The 18,603-nt window shown below is 42.6% G+C and overlaps 3 non-coding genes across 3 annotated transcripts; 2 read left to right on the forward strand and 1 right to left on the reverse strand.

Moving 5' to 3' along the window:
- Positions 1 to 7,920: 7,920 nt before the first annotated feature.
- Positions 7,921 to 8,029, forward strand: LOC120264159. Its single transcript, XR_005537331.1, has one exon. It is a non-coding gene; the product is annotated as a small nucleolar RNA R71 (small nucleolar RNA).
- A 7,209-nt stretch (positions 8,030 to 15,238) lies between these two features.
- Positions 15,239 to 15,345, forward strand: LOC120264204. The gene has a single exon (XR_005537373.1). It is a non-coding gene; the product is annotated as a small nucleolar RNA R71 (small nucleolar RNA).
- A 2,865-nt stretch (positions 15,346 to 18,210) lies between these two features.
- On the reverse strand, positions 18,211 to 18,317 carry LOC120264048. Its single transcript, XR_005537229.1, has one exon. It is a non-coding gene; the product is annotated as a small nucleolar RNA R71 (small nucleolar RNA).
- Between the last annotated feature and the right edge of the window lie 286 nt (positions 18,318 to 18,603).

An 18,603-nucleotide genomic window follows, 5' to 3' on the forward strand; every position in this document is an offset into this window, starting at 1 on the left:
GGTCATTTTTCAATCAAGAGGGATAAGGAATTCTTATCTTGAAAGGTGGGGGTGCCACATCTTTCTCATTGCATGTTCCCTCTTCTACCTCTATAACCTCTGGTCCGTGTTCTTTTGGCTTCTCACTCGGAAGCCTACCTTCAACCTCATGACCACTTCTCAAAGTGATCGCCTTCACGTACTCTCTAGGGTTGGTCTCTGTATTGCTCGGCAAGCTTCCATGTGGCCTTTCAGAGAGAGACTTCGCAATTTGCCCCACCTTATTTTCAAGGTTATGCAAAGAGGCGGTGTAGTTGCGAAGTGTAGCCTCGACTGATTCAAACCTTGTATTTGCAGATTGCATAAATCTAGTCAAGTGCTTCTCTAAATCATTCATTCGGGTTTCCAAAACTGAGACTTTGTTTTTGATAAGTGCTTGAGTAGACATATTTTTATATATGTTTTACATGCATTGAGCATCATTTTTACTGTGGTTTATGTCTCATATTGTGTATTTGGTGTTCTTTTATGCATATAGGTTGTGAATGCCTTGAAGAGTAAAAAGGAAGCAAACATAGGCTATAAAGACACAATGTTGGGAGTTCTTGTTCAATTCAAGGACCAAGACACGAGAGCAGTTCATAAACATGGAGATGTGTGCCAACTTCCATGAAGATTCAAGTCAATTCACTATTTGGAAGGGCACAAAGGCAGCCACATCTTCATATTCCTTCTTTTTGTGAAGATTGCAAGACCTCTCAAAGATACGTCGATGAAGAAAAGTTTTATAGCCTACCACATGGACGTGTGCCTGGACATGTGGCCTCAAGAGAAGAGTGTTTGGACCACGTTCCGTGAAAAGTACTATAGGAACTTCACTGTAGCAGTACTGTAGCAAAAATACTGTTCTGCGCGCCCCGCGTGGAAATTCTTGCAGCCCACGCGGGCGCGTGGAAAATCCACATGGGTGCGTAAGGGCACGTGACAAACGCGATCTAAGGCCTATAAATAGCCGTTTGCCCTATTCTTTCTCATCTTTTGTGCAGCTCTTGAGGGGTGAGACGGCTAGGGTTTGGAGAGGAGGTCTTTGCGGCTTTGGAGGCGCTTCGTCACCAACTTTGATCGAATCCTCCTCCGTCATAGCATCATGGAAACCACCGGTGAACCTAGCTTCGGAGTGGATCCTTCAAAATGTGAAAGCTCTCCATCAAGGCCATCACTTCATATATAAGGGGGTTTATTTCTATGGTTTTAATGTACTTTCATTCATTGATGGTGTGTTTTTGTATGTTGCTCCATGGAGAGCTAAAACCCTAGAGGGTATTTGGGCTTGTGAACCCTAGGATTCTCATCTTTTGTGGATTTGCTTAGTGTTTCTATTTAATCCGAGTTTGAATAAGTTTTAATCTTATATTCTCATTGCTTGCTTGTTTAATTAATCCTTGTGGTTGATTGGATTTGCATGATTTGTTACTTTGATGTGAGAGAGGTCTCCATTAGAGTTAGAACTTCAAGGTTAGAGAGGGTTGAGAGGGTGAGTCATGAGATAGTGGAGTGTCCCCTCTCCCTTCTGATTGAGTGTATTCTATCTCCGTTCCTTAAGCTCTATGCAACCATATTTGGTGTGAGTCGTGAAATTGAGAGATTTCTCCGCCGGGACCTTGTAGGGGGTTAGGATCCTTCACCGGGAATTAGGGTTGGATCAATATGGAGGAATCAGATACAACTCTTGGAATCCCTAGAGTGCTTTGCAGTCATATGTGGTGTGAGGTGTTGAGATTGAGCTATTTCTCCACTGGGACGTCGTAGGGGACTAGTATCGGTGATCGGGAGGCCGGATCCAATTATATTTGGATTTCCACAACTTAACTTACTCATCATAGAAACACTTTGCTTATTCCGTACCTAATACCTGAATCCTAGGGGGAGCATTGCCGGAATACCCCACTTTTACTGATTGAGATCTCCATCCATTTAACCCTTGCATATTCGTCTCTGGTATTCACTTCTTCGCACATTAGATCACCACACCTTTCTATTTATCATTAGGTTAGAAAGCAGAGAAGAAGTTAGTACTAGTAGCCCTGTTCCCTGTGGATTCGACAACCCACTCACCGGGATAATTATTACTTCGACACCCGTGCACTTGCGGTACATACACGCATATTCGGACGTGTCAAATTTTTGGCGCCGTTGCCGGGGAACAGGATATTAGGAACGTTAGGACTTTGTTGCTCTAGCCACTTATCTTTTTCTTTATTCTGTCTATTCCATACTTTCTTTTTCTTCCATCATTCTCATCGATTTTTATTTTGTTTTTATCTATTTCACTCTATCTTCTTCTACTGTTCTATTTTGTTTTATTTTGTTTTATTTACTTTTCCTTGCATGGAACTTGAATGATGATTCATCCAGTTGTAGATTTATATTTTCAGGTTGATGCTCTTACTAGAAAAATTGACCAATTTATCGATGTTCATCAACAACACAATCCATATCGCATCAACTATCATCCAAATCAAAGGAGCTATCCAAACCTCTTGTGGGATATTGATGGACAACAATGGGAAGCACCTCAACAAGAACTTCAATGGGATGAGAAAGTTGAAGAAGTTGTACTTCGGTTAGAAAGAGTGTTACCGAGATTTATTGAAGCAACCGATGCCCGTTTCCAAAATATTGAGGCCACATTAAGTTGTCACGATGTCTCCATAAAAAACATTGAGCATCAATTAGGAGAGATCTTGGACATGCTTGCTAAGGAAAAAGAAGAATTTGAACAAGCAAGGCAAGTATCTCCGGGACATGATGAGGCCATGAGCACAATAGAAGAAGTTGGGCAAATTGAGTACATTGGGGCAGGAAATGAAAAGCAAGAAGTTGAATATCATTTTGAGATTTTGGATTGTGTGACTGAAGATTGTGCTTGTGAGCGAGAAAATTTTCAAGGGGATTTGCTAGTGTCATGCTCCTCTCAAGTTGAAAATACACAAGAAGAAGCAAACCCCAAGGTAATGGAACAAGCATTTCTCTTTGGGATTGATCAACTCTTACAATGCAAGAAATAGACTTTGGGAAGGGAAGAAGATATGGGTAGGAGTTTGAAGCCATCCAATGACCCACCTGTGCTAAGCTTGGACAATTCCCAACCCAAATTGTTTCCTTCGAGGCCAAAAGTAAGATGGTTGGACTCTCCAATTAATATTCCACCCCGACAACTAGATTCTTGGTTTAAAGGAAGTAGCTATGCAATGTCTAGTCGGGAGGAACACACTCTTTTCAAGCCTCCATAAGGTAAGGAAGAGGTACGTCAAGCTTAGTGACGTAAAACAAGCGCTTCTTGGGAGGCAACCCAAGGTTTTAATTGTTTTCTAGCTTAGATTTTTATTTCTGCAGTAATAAAATCATGAGTGTGTGCTTTGTTAGATTTTTGTTGGTGTTGAGTTCTTCTTGAAGATTTTTGGTGTTTTATTTTAAATATATGTGTGTGGCATGGTTTAGGATGATATTCATGTTTTTAGTTGGACATTGGACTTAATTTCATGTAAATATCTCTATGGATGTGTTTCTGCAGAAATTTTGCATCCCACACGGGCGCGTGGAATTTCCACGCGCCCGTGTACAGTACCCACGCCCCCATGTGGAGTTGTCACACCCCCATGTGGGGTAAATTGATGAAGAGGACCACTATTCACAATTTCCATTCACAGATCCCTTCATCTTTCTCACAAACCCACACTCCCAAACATTTTTCCTTGGTCATTAAAAAGTTTAGAAGGGTTTTACCGGCCATTTAATCATACTTTATTCTTCAATTCACACCGGTGCGCTCTCATTTTTCTAACCTTCTCCATGCCTTCATTTTTTTCAAACTTTTATGTGGATATCTTGGTTCTTATGCATTGTTCTTCATGGAAATCACCTTAATATGCTTGAGAATACTTTTTATAAGAGTTTTTTGGAGCGCCGTTGTGGGTCGAGTATGGCATTTTTTTGGCCATAACCTAGTTCTCACGCTGGTCGTGTGGGATGCCCACGCGACCGCGTTGAAAAAGTGTGCCCGGAAGCCCACGCTAGCGCGTGGAAAATCCACGTGACCGCGTGGGCTGAAAAAAAAAATGCCCAGGAAACCCACGCGGGCGCGTGGTTTTTTCACGCGCCCACATGTGCTCGCTTTCGGGCCAAAGAAATTGGCCACGCGCGCGTGGATTTTTCCACGCCGCTGTGGATTTCTGCGACTTGCCATTTCATGTAAATTTGCATTTCTTTGGCGGTTTTTCTTGCGGTATGCCACCAAGGACCGAAAAGTTTTTGATCGTATACGATTAACCTTGTATGGGAATATTCTTTTGGCACACCGGCAACACCAGAAGACGACATCGATGCTTGAGGCGTCCCACTCATGATTCTTTAGTTTCCTTTACTTTTGGTTTCATTTTTTTTTAGTTTTTTATTTTTATCTTTTTAGAGTTTAGTTAACTTTGTGTTTTTGTTTTGTTTGTGCGAGTTTGTGCTTCATGTGTTTACTTATAAGAACTCGTACATCTTTTCTATTTTGTTGAGCTTCACTGAACACCTTGTCTACGTGCAGATGGCCTTGAGAGTGATGTTGATGGTGTTTTAGTCATAGACATGATCATGTGATATTGTCACATGGTCATGTGAGCTTCACAACCCATACAACAAGCCCATGAGTTAGACTTCACCAAATGATTAATGAGGAGTTCGGGGAGTATTGTTTTAATTGCATTCCTACACACATTATGCTTCCATTGTTATTATTTTTATTGTGCTTGCATGCGTACATTGAGGACAATGTACATCTTAAGTGTGGGGGAGGGTTCACCTTATACATGACTTTTTACTTGTGTTTTTCATGAGCATGCTCTTGTTGCCAATGAAGGTTCACCTTAGGGTTAAGAGTTTAATTCTTAGTTTTTGGAGGTTATAAACATGGATTTTTATCATGCTCTAGTTTTTCATCCAATTTTTATTGAATATTTTTTTGTCCGATTGCTCTTTTCTCGCACTTTTCTCTCTCATTAGACCTATGAAGACTCTAGTTCATTATGTTTGGGACTTTTAGTGTGCTTGTTTTTTTATTTGAAAAAAAGAAAAAAATCATCAGAGGAAAATCAGAAAAAAATCAAAAAAATTTGAAAAAAAAAGAAATGGAAATTGTTTGTCATTTGTACATAGGGTGTGGAAAGAGCTACCACCCATGATGTATGTAGCTACTCTCATAAGTCGGATACTTGTTATGCCCTAATGAGAGAAAGAGCTATCTCATGGGATGTGTGAAAGCTACCATCCTCGGTAGAAAGAGCTACCACCTCGAAAGTGTGAAAGCAACTCGGGAGGCATCTTGGGAAAGGGCTACCTTAGAGGTTGTGTGAAGCTACTACCTATTATTTCTGTTTATAAATAAGTCCCATGTTAATAAGAACTTGGTAGTGGACATAGTGTTGACATGAGTTGAGTTTTTCAAACACACACGCATTCGGATTTTATCACATTCATTTTTTATTGGATTGTTTGCTAGAGCATTGATTGTTTTGTCTAGTGTTTGATTCTCTCCATGACTGTAGAATTTTTATTCTTGTACTCATTTGGTGAACCCTAAGGCCAAGCACTTCTCTTTTTCTTTCCATAGGTATAATGTTTAATTTTGCTTGAGGACAAGCAAAGACTTAAGTGTGGGGGAGTTTGATAAGTGCTTGAGTAGACATATTTTTTTATATGTTTTTACATGCATTGAGCATCATTTTTTTACTGTGGTTTATGTCTCATATTGTGTATTTGGTGTTCTTTTTATGCATAAAGGTTGTGAATGCCTTGAAGAGTAAAAAGGAAGCAAAGATAGGCTATAAAGACACAATGTTGGGAGTTCTTGTTCAATTCAAGGACCAAGACACGAGAGCGGTTCATAAGCGTGGAGATGTGTGCCAACTTCCAAGAAGATTCAAGTCAATTCACTATTTGGAAGGGCACAAAGGTAGCCACATCTTCATATTCCTTCTCTTTGTGAAGATTGCAAGACCTCTCAAAGATACGTCGATGAAGAAAAGTTTTATAGCCTACCACATGGACGTGTGCCCGGACATGTGGCCTCAAAAGAAGAGTGTTTAGACCGCATTTCGTGAAAAGTACTGTAGAAATCTTACTTTAGAAACTTCACTGTTCCTCGCGCCCGCGTGGAAATTCTTACAGCCCACGCGGGCGAGTGGAAAATCCACACGGGCGCGTGAGGGCATGTGACAGACGCGATCTAAGGCCTATAAATAGCCGTTTTGCCCTATTCTTTCTCATCTTTTGTGCGGCTCTTGAGGGTGAGACGCCCTGGGTTTGGAGGGGATGTCTTTGCGGCTTTGGAGGCACTTTGTCACCAACTTTAATCGATTCCTCCTCCGTCATAGCATCAAGGAAGCCACCGGTGAACCTAGCTTCGGAGTGGGTCCTTTAAGACGTCGAAGCTCTCCATCAAGGCCATCACTTCATATATAAGGGGGTTTATTTCTATGGTTTTAATGTACTTTCATTCATTGATGGTGTGCTTTGTATGTTGCTCCATGGAGAGCTAAAACCCAAGAGGGTATTTGGGCTTGTGAACCCTAGGATTCTCATCTTTTGTAGATTTGCTTAGTGTTTCTATTTAATCCGAGTTTGATTAAGTTTTTAATCTTGTATTCTCATTGCTTGCTTGTTTAATTAATCCTTGTGGTTGATTGGATTTGCATGATTTGTTACTTTGATGTGAGAGAGGTCTCCATTAGAGTTAGAACTTCAAGGTTAAAGAGGGTTGAGAGCTTGAGTCATGAGATAGTGGAGTGTCCCCTCTCCCTTCCGATTGAGTGTATTCTATCTCCGTTCCTTAAGCTCTATGCAACCATATTTGGTGTGAGGCATAAGATTGAGAGATTTCTCCGCCGGGACCTTGTAGGGGGTTAGGATCCTTCGCCGGGAATTAGGGTTGGATCAATTTTTAGGAATCGGATACAACTCTTGGAATCCCTAGAGTGCTTTGCAGTCATATGTGGTGTGAGGTGTTGAGATTGAGCGATTTCTCCACTGGGACCTCGTAGGGGACTAGTATCGGTGATCGGGAGGCCGGATCCGATTATATTTGGATTTCCACGACTTAACTTACTCATCATAGAAACACTTTGCTTATTCGGTACCTAATACCTGAATCCTAGGGGAGCATTGCCCGAATACCCCACTTTTACTTATTGAGATCTCCATCCATTTAACCCTTGCATATTCATCTCCGGTATTCACTTCTTCGCACATTAGATCACCACACCTTTCCATTTATCATTAGGTTAGAAAGCAGAGAAGAAGTTAGTACTAGTAGCCCTGTTCCCTGTGGATTCGACTACCCACTCACCGGGGTAATTATTACTTCGACACCCGTGCACTTGTGGTACATACGCGCATATTCAGACGTGTCAGTTTTCCACCTGAGGGGCTTGTTGTTGTTGTTGGAAACCCGGTGGCCACATGGCCCTTTGTGGACCCTGATTACTCCATGAGAAATTGGGCTGATTCTTCCAACCCGGATTGTAGGTATTGCTATATGGGTTTCCTTGAGGTCTCATGCCATTACCTACAAAATCAACGTTCTCCAAAGAAGAAACATCACCGAAAGAGATCGGGCAATCGGAGGGAGCATGTCCTCCACCACACCCTGTGCAATTAGTCACGGCCACCACTCTATTTGAAGTTAGAAGATCTAACTTCTTACTCAAATTTTCCACTTGAGCCGCCAATGAAGTTACCGCATCTATTTTATAGAGACCGGCCATTTTTTTCATCTTCCTAGCATTCCATTGGAAGCTATTTAACCCCATTTCTTCAATTAACTGACGGGTCTCATCGGGGGTCTTGCTACCTAAGGTATCTCCTGCTACCACATCCAAGAGTTGCCTTGTACTCGGGTTCAAACCATCCCATGCGGGCACTATCTCAGGAGCTCCTTGAACCTTTCCCATGTCTCGAATAAAGACTCCAATTCCAACAGAACAAAGGATGAGATCTCGTTCCTATGCTTTGCTGATTTTCTGGGAGGGAAATAATGGGCCAGAAAAGCTTCTACCATATCCTCCCACATGGTAATTAACACTCTAGATAATGAGTGTAGCTACTACTTTGTTCTCCTCTTTAGGGAAATGGGAAGGCTCGCAACTTGATTGCATCATCCGTCACCTTGTTTATCTTCAACATATCACACACCTCAAGAAATGTCTCTATATGACTGTTTGGATCTTCATCGGCCAAACCATTGAATTGTGCGGATTGCTCGCAACATGTGGATGAATGCGAGCTTCGGGTTCAAAGTTCGAGTCATGAATCGGGGACGCACAATACTCGACTGTGTCCCCAACACTGAAGGTCTCGCATAATCGGATAATGTTCGCTGTTACTCATTCTGTTCTGCCATGTTTTCAGATTCTTCCACTTCTAAATAAGCTAAATTAGACTGTTCTTGCACAGGCTCTTTCCCTTTTTTCTAAGTGTACGTTCAAGCTTAGGATCTCCTTCAATAAATATTGAGGGATTCCCTCGGGTCATAACCTGGAGCTGCACCCAAAAAGAAAGAAAAAGAAATCAGAACGATGATAGAAAAAGAAGATATGAAATAGAATGTATGGTGAAATATCTAAGAAACGATAGTGCAAAGTATCTCTAAACGCCTACTCCCCAGCAACGACGCCAAAAACTTGACAAGGTCCCCTTGCGTATATCCCGCAAGTGCACGGGTTTGTCCAAGTAATAATCCCGAATAAGCGGGTATCGAATCCACTGGGAGGAGGGAATAAAAACACTTAATCCGCTTCTTAGCTATATAAAAGATCAGTAGTGATAAGTGTGACAATGATTCAATTCTCAAAAGTAAAAACAACAAGTAAGAGAGCACGAGTAAAGGAGGAGGTTAGGCAATTGATAAAGATGGGGTACTCGGATAATGCTCCGCCTAGGACAATCGTTTCAAGTGCAAGAACCCTCTATTATGCTTCCTAATCAATGCAATGGTGAGTCATGGAAATCCTTAAATACATAGTCCCAAATCTAAGGTAAACTATGCCTAACTCTATACATGTCCCGGAAGAGAGATTAGATAATCTCTGAACCTCGCACTCGAATAGAGTTGCAATGAGCTCTAGGGATTCCAAATGATAAATCTCTTCCTAATTATAGACCTAACCTTTTGGTCCAGGTAGAAGGGCCCTAACAACGATTAAGCCCTAGATACTAAGATCACCTCAACGCTTCACTCTGTTGCGCGCGCAACTAAGCCACAGCGGAGGGTCATCCCTTAGACCATTCACTCTATTATGGCTGCAAAGAACTCGAGGAATGGAGGTAGAATCTATCACGTCGGAGGGGAAAGGGACGCTCCTGTATCTCTCGACTCACCCTCTTAACCCTCTCCAACCTAGCTTTGTCTAACGGTCATGGTGTGTCACTCACTCACAAGGTTACGAACAAGAACTCTCAACCCTAGTGTCACTCTATGGGAAATGTTCAAACAATCAAGCAATCAAGGTTGGAACTCACAAAAAACAACAATTAATTGAAAGCATAATAAAGAGATTCAATGAAACAAATACATCCTAGGGTTCACAAATACCCAAGTACCCACTAGGGGTTTAGCACTCCATGGAGCTAAGTACAATCAAAGAAATAGAATGTAAAAGCAATGAATACATAGAGAAACCCCCTCGATAGTCGTGTCAATGGTCTTGTGGAAAGTCCTCTACTCGTTATCCAAGGATTCCCTTGTCAGGTATAGGATACGCCTCGACGGAAGCTCTCCTACCAACCTTCTTCCAATGGAATGATGATGTCGGAGTCGTAGAACCTCTCCAAAACCCTAGGAAATTCCTCTTAAAACCCTAGCCGAAAACCTCTCTCAAGTTGGGGAAAAGATGGAAAAAAGAATGCTGAAATCGGGGCTGAAATCGGCTTTAAATAGGACTGGAATCGGGAATCCACACGGTCCTGTGGATTTTTCACACGCCCCTGTGGAATTTCCACACGGGCGTGGGTAATTTCCACCTGCTACCGTACTCTGCCAAAAATACTCCCAAACCCACTTTTCATCGAGGTAACATAAACGAGCACACATTTATGCGTTGATTGCTTTGCTTCTTCAATGACGGATAAGTTGATGGAGATCTTGTTCTATGTGCATAAGTAGGAATGCTTGAGTGTGACTGCCCTTGCGCTCCTCCAAATGGTTGTGCAAACTCAAATACGGGGAGGTTGGCACACACTCTAGTATCTCGCACGTGACTTATATCTTTGTGTTTGAACTTTAGCAAGATTTCCTCAAAAATCGATGCATTGTGATCCACATTGGCTTCTTTCCTTCATAATTGGTTTCACAACCCTACCTGCATAAAAGTAACATAAAAACACACATATTAGTGTAAAAACCCAAGAAAAGTAATGCTCAACATAAGGAAAGAACGCTTCGCATTCATATCGCACAAGCACTTATAAGTTAGTCACAGTTGACCTTAGGTTTAAGGTCGAGTGTTTTAGGATTTCCATAACTCATTAAACATCAATTAGGAAACATAATGATTGGTCTTGCCCTTGAAACGTTAGCCCTAGGGTAAGCAATATTCGGGTACCCCACTTTATGTTAATTGCCTATCCTATCATCAACAAACTAGTGAACTTATGGTACAATACACAAAAGGATTGTTGTCAGTGCCATTATGGGTATTTTTGTCATATGCACAAAATTAGGGGCTTAGTACATTTTGGGGCAAATTCAGGAAGAAAATACCGCCTTGGAGTTCAAGTGTTCAAGCCTGACACTGGCGGGACACGCTCTTGTCATACCCCCAAAAGGTCTCAGCTAATTGTTGACTCAGTGAGATTTCATTGCAGAAGGATATTTGTAAGATCGACACATTCAGGACATGGTCGTGTCAATGGCCACGAAATGCCAGGCCATCGGTGAATTAATTGGAAAATATTTAACACGAGATGGGTACCCATGACTTAACCGTGTCATAGCTTTGCATGGTCACAACATGATTGTATCCTTGACATCGAACTTTTCAGGTAGAGACATTCCTTGTCACTTATGTCACCCCCAGCATGACACGGCCTGAGACACGAGCGTGCGCAGACCATGTCACGCCCGATAAGTACCTTTTTAACACCAGTTTTAGGGTGTGCTCTGCATCTTTTTCGGGGATCTTCTTCTTCACCAGGAGGACTTTAATGAGAGTGAAGATCAAGCTTGTCTACACTTTCTAAGGAACAAAGGAGCAAGTTAGAGGCACAAGAGAAGTGGTGTTAGCACACGGAGCTCGACATTAGAGGCAATCTTAAAGAGAAGTGAGTCATATCTTCTTTCTTTAGATCTAGTCTTATCTCCTTGACAAGTACCCCTTGCTTATATCCCGTAAGTGCACGGGTTTGTCGAAGTAATAATCCCGGGTGAGCAGGGTCGAATCCACAGGGAGTAGGGAATGAAAATACTTAATTTGGTTCTTAGCTATGTGGAAGATCAATAGTGATTGGTGTGATATTGATTCAATTCTCAATAATAAAAGAAATAAGTGAGAGAGCAAGAATAAAGAAAAAGGTATGGCAATCGATAAAGATGGGGTACTCGGATGATGCTTCATCTAGGAAAATCGTTTCAAGTGCAAGAACTCTCTCTATTATGCTTCCTAATCAATGCAATGGTGAGTCGTGGAAATCCTTACATACATAGTCCCAAATCTAAGGTCAACTATGCCTAACTCTACTCATGTTCCGGAGGAGAGGTTAAATAACCTCTCAACCTCGCACTCGAATAAAGTTGCAATGGGTTCTAGGGATTCCAAGTGATAAATCGCTTCCTAATTATAGACCTAACCCTTTGGTCCAGGCGGAAGGTCCTTAGCCACAATTAAGCCCTAGATACTAAGATCCCCTCAACGCTTCACTCCATTGCACGCGCAACTAGGCCCTAGCGGAGGTTCATCCCTTAGACCATTCACTCTAGTATGGCAGCAAAGAACTCAAGGAACGGAGGTAGAATCTATCACGTCAGAGGGGAAAAGGGACGCTCCTGTACCTCTCGACTCACCCTCTCAACCTTCTCCAACCTAGCTTTGTCTAACGCTCGTGGTGTGTCACTCACTCACAAGGTTACCAATAAGAACTCTCAACCCTAGTGTCACTATAGGGGAAATGTTCATACAATCAAGCATTCAAGGTTGGAACTCATAATAAACATCAATTTATTGAAAGCATAATAAAGAAATTCAATAAAACGAGTACATCCTAGGGTTCACAATCACCCAAGTACCCACTAGGGATTTTGCTCTCCATGGAGCTAAGTACAATCAAATAAATTGAATGTAAAAGCAATGAATCCATAAAGAAACCCCCTCGATAGTCATGTCGATGGTCTTGTGGAAAGTCCTCTACTCGTCGTCCAAGGATTCCTTCGTCCGGTATAGGATACAGCTCGATCGAAGCTCCCCTACCAACCTTCTTCCTAATGGAATCACAATGTCAGATCCGTAGAACCTTTCCAAAACCTTGGCCAATACCCCTCGAAACCCTAGCCGAAACCCTCTCACCAGTTGGGGAAAAGATGGAGAAAAGAATACTGAAATCAGGGCTGAAATTGGCTTTAAATAGGGCTGGAATCGGGCGACTACACGAGCGTGTATGATGTCACACGCCCCTGTGGAATTTCCACACGCCCGTGTGGATTCTCTGTTTCTCTGATTTCTCGGCCGGTGCTACGATGCTACTTTACAGAGTGTTTTGCTGCATGTGCCCTCACTGTAGTACTCTGACGGAAATACTCCCAAATTCCATACTTTCATTGGGGTAACACAAACGGGCACACGTTTACGTCGTGAATCACTTGCTTCTTCAATGATGTACACGTTGGTGGATATCTTGTTCTTATATGCATAAATCAGAATGCTCGAGTGTGACTGCCTTTGTACCCCTCCAAATGAATGTGCTCACTCGAATACGAGGAGGTTGGCACACACTATAGCATCTCACACCTGACCTATGTCTTCGCGTTTGAACCCTAGCAAGATCTCCTCCAAAACAGGTGAATTATGATACACATTGGCCTATTTCCATCATACTCGGCCTCACAACCCTACCTGCATAAAAGTAACATAAAAAACACACATATTAATGTAAAACCTGAGAAAAGTAATGCTCAACATAAGGAATGAACGCTTCGCAACACCAACACTTAACAATTTTTTCATGCAAACAAACTAAACTAGAAGTACGAAAAAAACAGTAAACACTTGGGTTGCCTCCCAAGAAGCGCTTGTTTAACGTCACTAAGCTTGACGTATCTTTCTTACCTCACGGTGGTTCATGAATGAAGGTTGCCCTCTTACCCATAACTTGCAAGCATGATGAGCAAAGTCTCTTGAGGGTAGAGGGTGCACTATCGGGCTTCGGACCATCTAACAATAGTTCGTCCAACTTTCTTGGCTCATATACGTCTCCAACAGTCTTGGGGCGTTTTCGGTGGCGTCTTCGAGCCCTCTTTATTTTTCAGAGCACCTTCTTCAAGATTCCTGGGGTAGAAGTTTCCTCTCCAGTCGAACCAAGCATCATTACTTCTTCATTGCTCTCCTCTTGGTCTAACAAACCTTCATACGAATCCGGGTTGAACATTTCCTGTATATATTCATCAACAATCTCATCAAAATCGAGAGAATGCTACATGGCTTCAGCAAGGCGGTAAGTGAGCTTATCGTCTCCGACTCTCAATGTGAGCTCTCCGCCGTCCATGTCAATCAATGCTTTGGAAGTCCGCAAGAACGGTCTCCCAAGTATCAAGGGTACATCTGCTTCCTCATCAACATATAGCACTACAAAGTCAACCGGAAAAATATCCTTGTCCACCTTGACAAGCACGTCTTCAATGATGTCTCTCAGATGTCGTACCGTTCGGTCCGCCAATTGTAAAGTCATCCGAGTAGGCCTAGGCTCACCCAAGCCTAGCTTTTGGAAGAAAGTATATGGCATGACGTTGATACTTGCCCCTAAATCCGCCAATGCCATTTCCTCACCTAAGTTGCCGATGTTACACGGAATAATGAATCTTCCAGGGACTTTCTTCTTGTTCGGCATTTTCTTTTGCAACACCGCCGAGCATGAAGCATCAAGCACCACTGAAGCACTCTCCTCCAATTTCCTCTTGTTGGTCAATAGGTCTTTCATGAACTTAGCATACATAGGCATTTGAGCCAAAGCCTCAACAAAAGGAATGTTGATGTGGAGTTGCTTGAACAAACTCAGGAACTTCTTATACTGGTCATCCCTTTGGTCATTATTTAATCTAGAGGGATAAGGGATTCTTGGCTTGAAAGATGCGGGTGCCACTCTTTCTCTTTGTTTGCTCCCTTCTCAACCTCAACGACCTCGGGTGCGTGTTCTTTCGGCTTCTCACTCGGAAGCCGCCCTTCAACCTCATGACCGCTTCTCAAAGCGTTCGCCTTCACATGTTCTCTCGGGTTGGTTTCCGTGTTACTTGGTAAACTTCCATGTGGCCTTTCGGAAAGAGATTTTGCAATTTGCCCCACTTGATTTTCAAGGTTGTGCAAGAAGGCGGTGTGACTGCGAACTGTAGCCTCGACTGATTCAAACCTTGTATTTGCTGATTGAACAAATCTAGCCAAGTGCTTCTCCAAATCCGTCATTCGGGTTTCCAAGCTTGAAATTCTGTTTTCCACTTGAGGGGCTTGTTGTTGTTGTTGTTGGAACCCCGATGGGCCCATGGTCTTCTATGGTCCTTGATTACTCCATGAAAAGTTGGGATAATTCTTCCAACCTGAATTATAGGTGTTGCTGTATGGATTCCCTTGAGGTCTCATTCCATTACCTATAAAGTCAACATTCTCAACTAAAGAAACATCACCTATGACGATTGGGCAATCGGAAGGAGCACGTCCTCCACCACAACCGGTACAATTTGTCACGGCCGCAACTCTATTCGATGATATAAGATCTAGCTTCTTACTCAAACTCTTCACTTGGGCCGCCAATGAAGTTACCACATCAATTTCATGGAGACCGGCCACCTTTTTCTTTTCCTTAGCGTTCCACTGATAGCTATTTAACCCCATTTCCTCAATCAATTGACGTGCCTCGTCGGGGGTCTTGCTACCTAAGATACCTCCTGCCGCCGCATCCAAGAGTTGCCTTTGTACTCGGGTTCAAACCATTGTAGAAGGTTTGAACAATCATCCACTCCGGGAATCCGTGTTGCGGACACTTGCGCAGGAGTTCCTTGAACCTTTCCCATGTCTCAAATAGAGACTCCAATTCCAACTGCACAAAGGATGAGATCTCATTCCTAAGCTTTGCTGATTTTCCGGGAGGGAAATAATGGGCTAGAAAAGCTTCTACCATCTCCTCCCATGTAGTGATTGATGCCCTAGGTAATGAGTGTACACACTGCTTTGCTTTCCCCTTTAAGGAAAATGCGAAGGCTCTCATTTTGATGGCATCATCTGTCACACCATTTATCTTCAGCATGTCACACACCTCGAGGAAGCTCTCTATGTGACTGTTTGGATCCTCATCGGCCAAACCGTTAGATTGTGCGGACTGCTACAGCATATGGATGAATGCCGGCTTTAGCTCGAAATTCTAATCTGTGATTGGGGGATGCACAATACTCGATTGTGTCCCCAACACTAAAGGTCTGGCATAATCGGATAGTGTCCGTTGTTGCTCATTTTGTTCTGCCATGTTGTCAGATCCTTCTACTTCCAAATTAGCTAGATTAGGCTATTCTTGTACAGGTTTTTTCCCTTTCCTTCGAAGTGTACGTTCAAGCTCAGGGTGTCCTTCAATCAATATTGATGGATTCCCTCCGGTCATAACCTAGAGCTGCACCAAAAGTAAAGAAAAAGAAAATCATAACGATTATAGAATAAGAAGATATGAAATAGAATATGTAGTGAAATAGCTAAGAAAACAAAGTGCAAATTATCTCTAAACGCCTAGCTCCCCGGCAATGGTGCCAAAAACTTGACAAGTACCCCTTGCTTATATCCCGCAAGTGCACGGGTTTGTCGAAGTAATAATCCCGGGTGAGCGAGGTCGAATCCACAGGGATTAGGGAATGAAAATACTTAATTTGGTTCATAGCTATGTGGAAGATCAACAGTGATTGGTGTGAAATTGATTCAATTCTCAATAATAAAAGAAACAAGTGAGAGAGCAAGAATAAAGAAAAGAGTAAGGCAATCGATAAAGATGGGGTACTCGGATGATGCTTCACCTAGGAAAATAGTTTCAAGTGCAAGAACTCTCTCTATTATGCTTCCTAATCAATGCAATGATGAGTCATGGAAATCCTTACATACATAGTCCCAAATCTAAGGTCAACTATACCTAACTCTACTCATGTCCCGGAGGAGAGATTAAATAACCTCTCAACCTCGCACTCGAATAAAGTTGCAATGGGTTCTAGGGATTCCAAGTGATAAATCGCTTCCTAATTATAGACCTAACCCTTTGGTCCAAGCGGAAGGTCCCAAACCACAATTAAGCCCTAGATACTAAGATCCCCTCAATGCTTCACTCCATTGCACGCGCAAGTAGGCCCCAGCGGAGGTTCATCCCTTAGACCATTCACTCTAGTATGGCCCCAAAAAACTCAAGGAACGGAGATAGAATCTATCACGTCGGAGGGGGAAGGGGACGCTCCTGTACCTCTCGACTCACCCTCTCAATCCTCTCCAACCTAGCTTTGTCTAACGCTCGTGGTGTGTCACTCACTCACAAGGTTACCAACAAGAACTCTCAACCCTAGTGTCACTATAGGGGAAATGTTCATACAATTAAGCATTCAAGGTTGGAACTCACAATAAACATCAATTTATTGAAAGCATAATAAAGAAGTTCAATAAAATGAGTACATCCTAGGGTTCATAATCACCCAAGTACCCACTAGGGATTTAGCTCTCCATGGAGCTAAGTACAATCAAATAAATTGAATGTAAAAGCAATGAATCCATAAAGAAACCCCCTCGATGGTCGTGTTGATGGTCTTGTGGAAAGTCTTCTACTCGTCGTCCAATTATTCCTTTGTCCGGTATAGGATACGCCTCGATCGAAGCTCCCCTACCAACCTTCTTCCTAATGGAATCACGATGTCAGAGCCGTAGAACCTCTCCAAAACCTTGGCCAATACCCCTCGAAACGCTAGCCCAAACCCTCTCACCAGTTGGGGAAAAGATGGAGAAAAGAATACTGAAATCGGGGCTGAAATCAGCTTTAAATAGGGCTGGAATCGGGCGACTACACGGGCGTTTATGATATCACATGCCCCTGTGGAATTTCCACACGGGCGTGGATAATTTCCACACGCCCATGTGGATTCTCTGTTTCTCTGATTTCTCGGCCGAGCTGCTACAGTACTTACTACAGTGTTTGCTACGGTGCCTGCTGCAGTACTCTGCCGGAAATACTCCCGAATTCCATACTTTTATTGGGGTAACGCAAAAGGGCACACGTTTATGTCGTGAATCACTTGCTTCTTCAATGATGTACACGTTGGTGGATATCTTGTTCTTATATGCATAAATCAGAATGCTCGAGTGTGACTGCCTTTGTACCCCTCCAAATGAATGTGCTCACTCGAATACGAGGAGGTTGGCACACACTATAGCATCTCACACCTGACCTATGTCTTCGCGTTTGAACCCTAGCAAGATCTCCTCCAAAATAAGTGCATTATGATCCACATTGGCCTATTTCCATCATACTCGGCCTCACAACCCTACCTGCATAAAAGTAACATAAAAAACACACATATTAATGTAAAACCTGAGAAAAGCAATGCTCAACATAAGGAATGAACGCTTCGCATTCATATCGCACAAGCACTTATCACTCGTTACCTAGCTCGTCAATTACCACGTGGGAGGAGATGGTGGAAGCTTTTCTAACCTGTTATTTCTCTCCCGGAAAATCAGCACAGTTTAACGGTTTGCCCGATGAGGATCCAAACAGTCACATAGAAAGCTTTCTTTAGGTGTGTGATATGCTGAAGATAAATGGGGTGATGATGATGCCATCAAATTAAGAGCCTTCCCATTTTCCCTAAAGGGGAGAGAGAAACATTGGCTACACTCGTTACCTAGAGCGTCAATTACCATGTGGGAGGAGATGGTGGAAGCTTTTCTAACATGTTATTTCCCTCCCGGAAAATTAGCAAAGCTTAGGAACCAGATCTCATCCTTTGTTCAGTTGGAATTAGAGTCTCTATTTGAGACATGGGAAAGGTTCAAGGAGCTCCTGATGAAGTACCCGCAACACAGATTCTGGAAGTGGATGATTGTTCAAACCTTTTACAATGGTTTGAACCCGAGTACAAGGAAACTCTTGGTTGCGGCATCAGGAGGTACCTTAGGTAGCAAGACCCCCGATGAGGCCCGTCAGTTGATTGAAGAAATAAAGTTAAACAGCTACCAACGGAATTCTAAGAAGAAGAAAAAGGTGGCCGGTCTTCATGAGATAGATGCGGTAACTTCATTGGCAGCCCAAGTGGAAAATTTGAGTAAGAAGTTAGATCTTCTAACTTCAAACAGAGTGGCGGCCATGACTAAT

The sequence above is a fragment of the Dioscorea cayenensis genome, chromosome 6 (genome assembly GCF_009730915.1).
Source record: "Dioscorea cayenensis subsp. rotundata cultivar TDr96_F1 chromosome 6, TDr96_F1_v2_PseudoChromosome.rev07_lg8_w22 25.fasta, whole genome shotgun sequence".
NCBI classification, from domain to species: domain Eukaryota; kingdom Viridiplantae; phylum Streptophyta; class Magnoliopsida; order Dioscoreales; family Dioscoreaceae; genus Dioscorea; species Dioscorea cayenensis.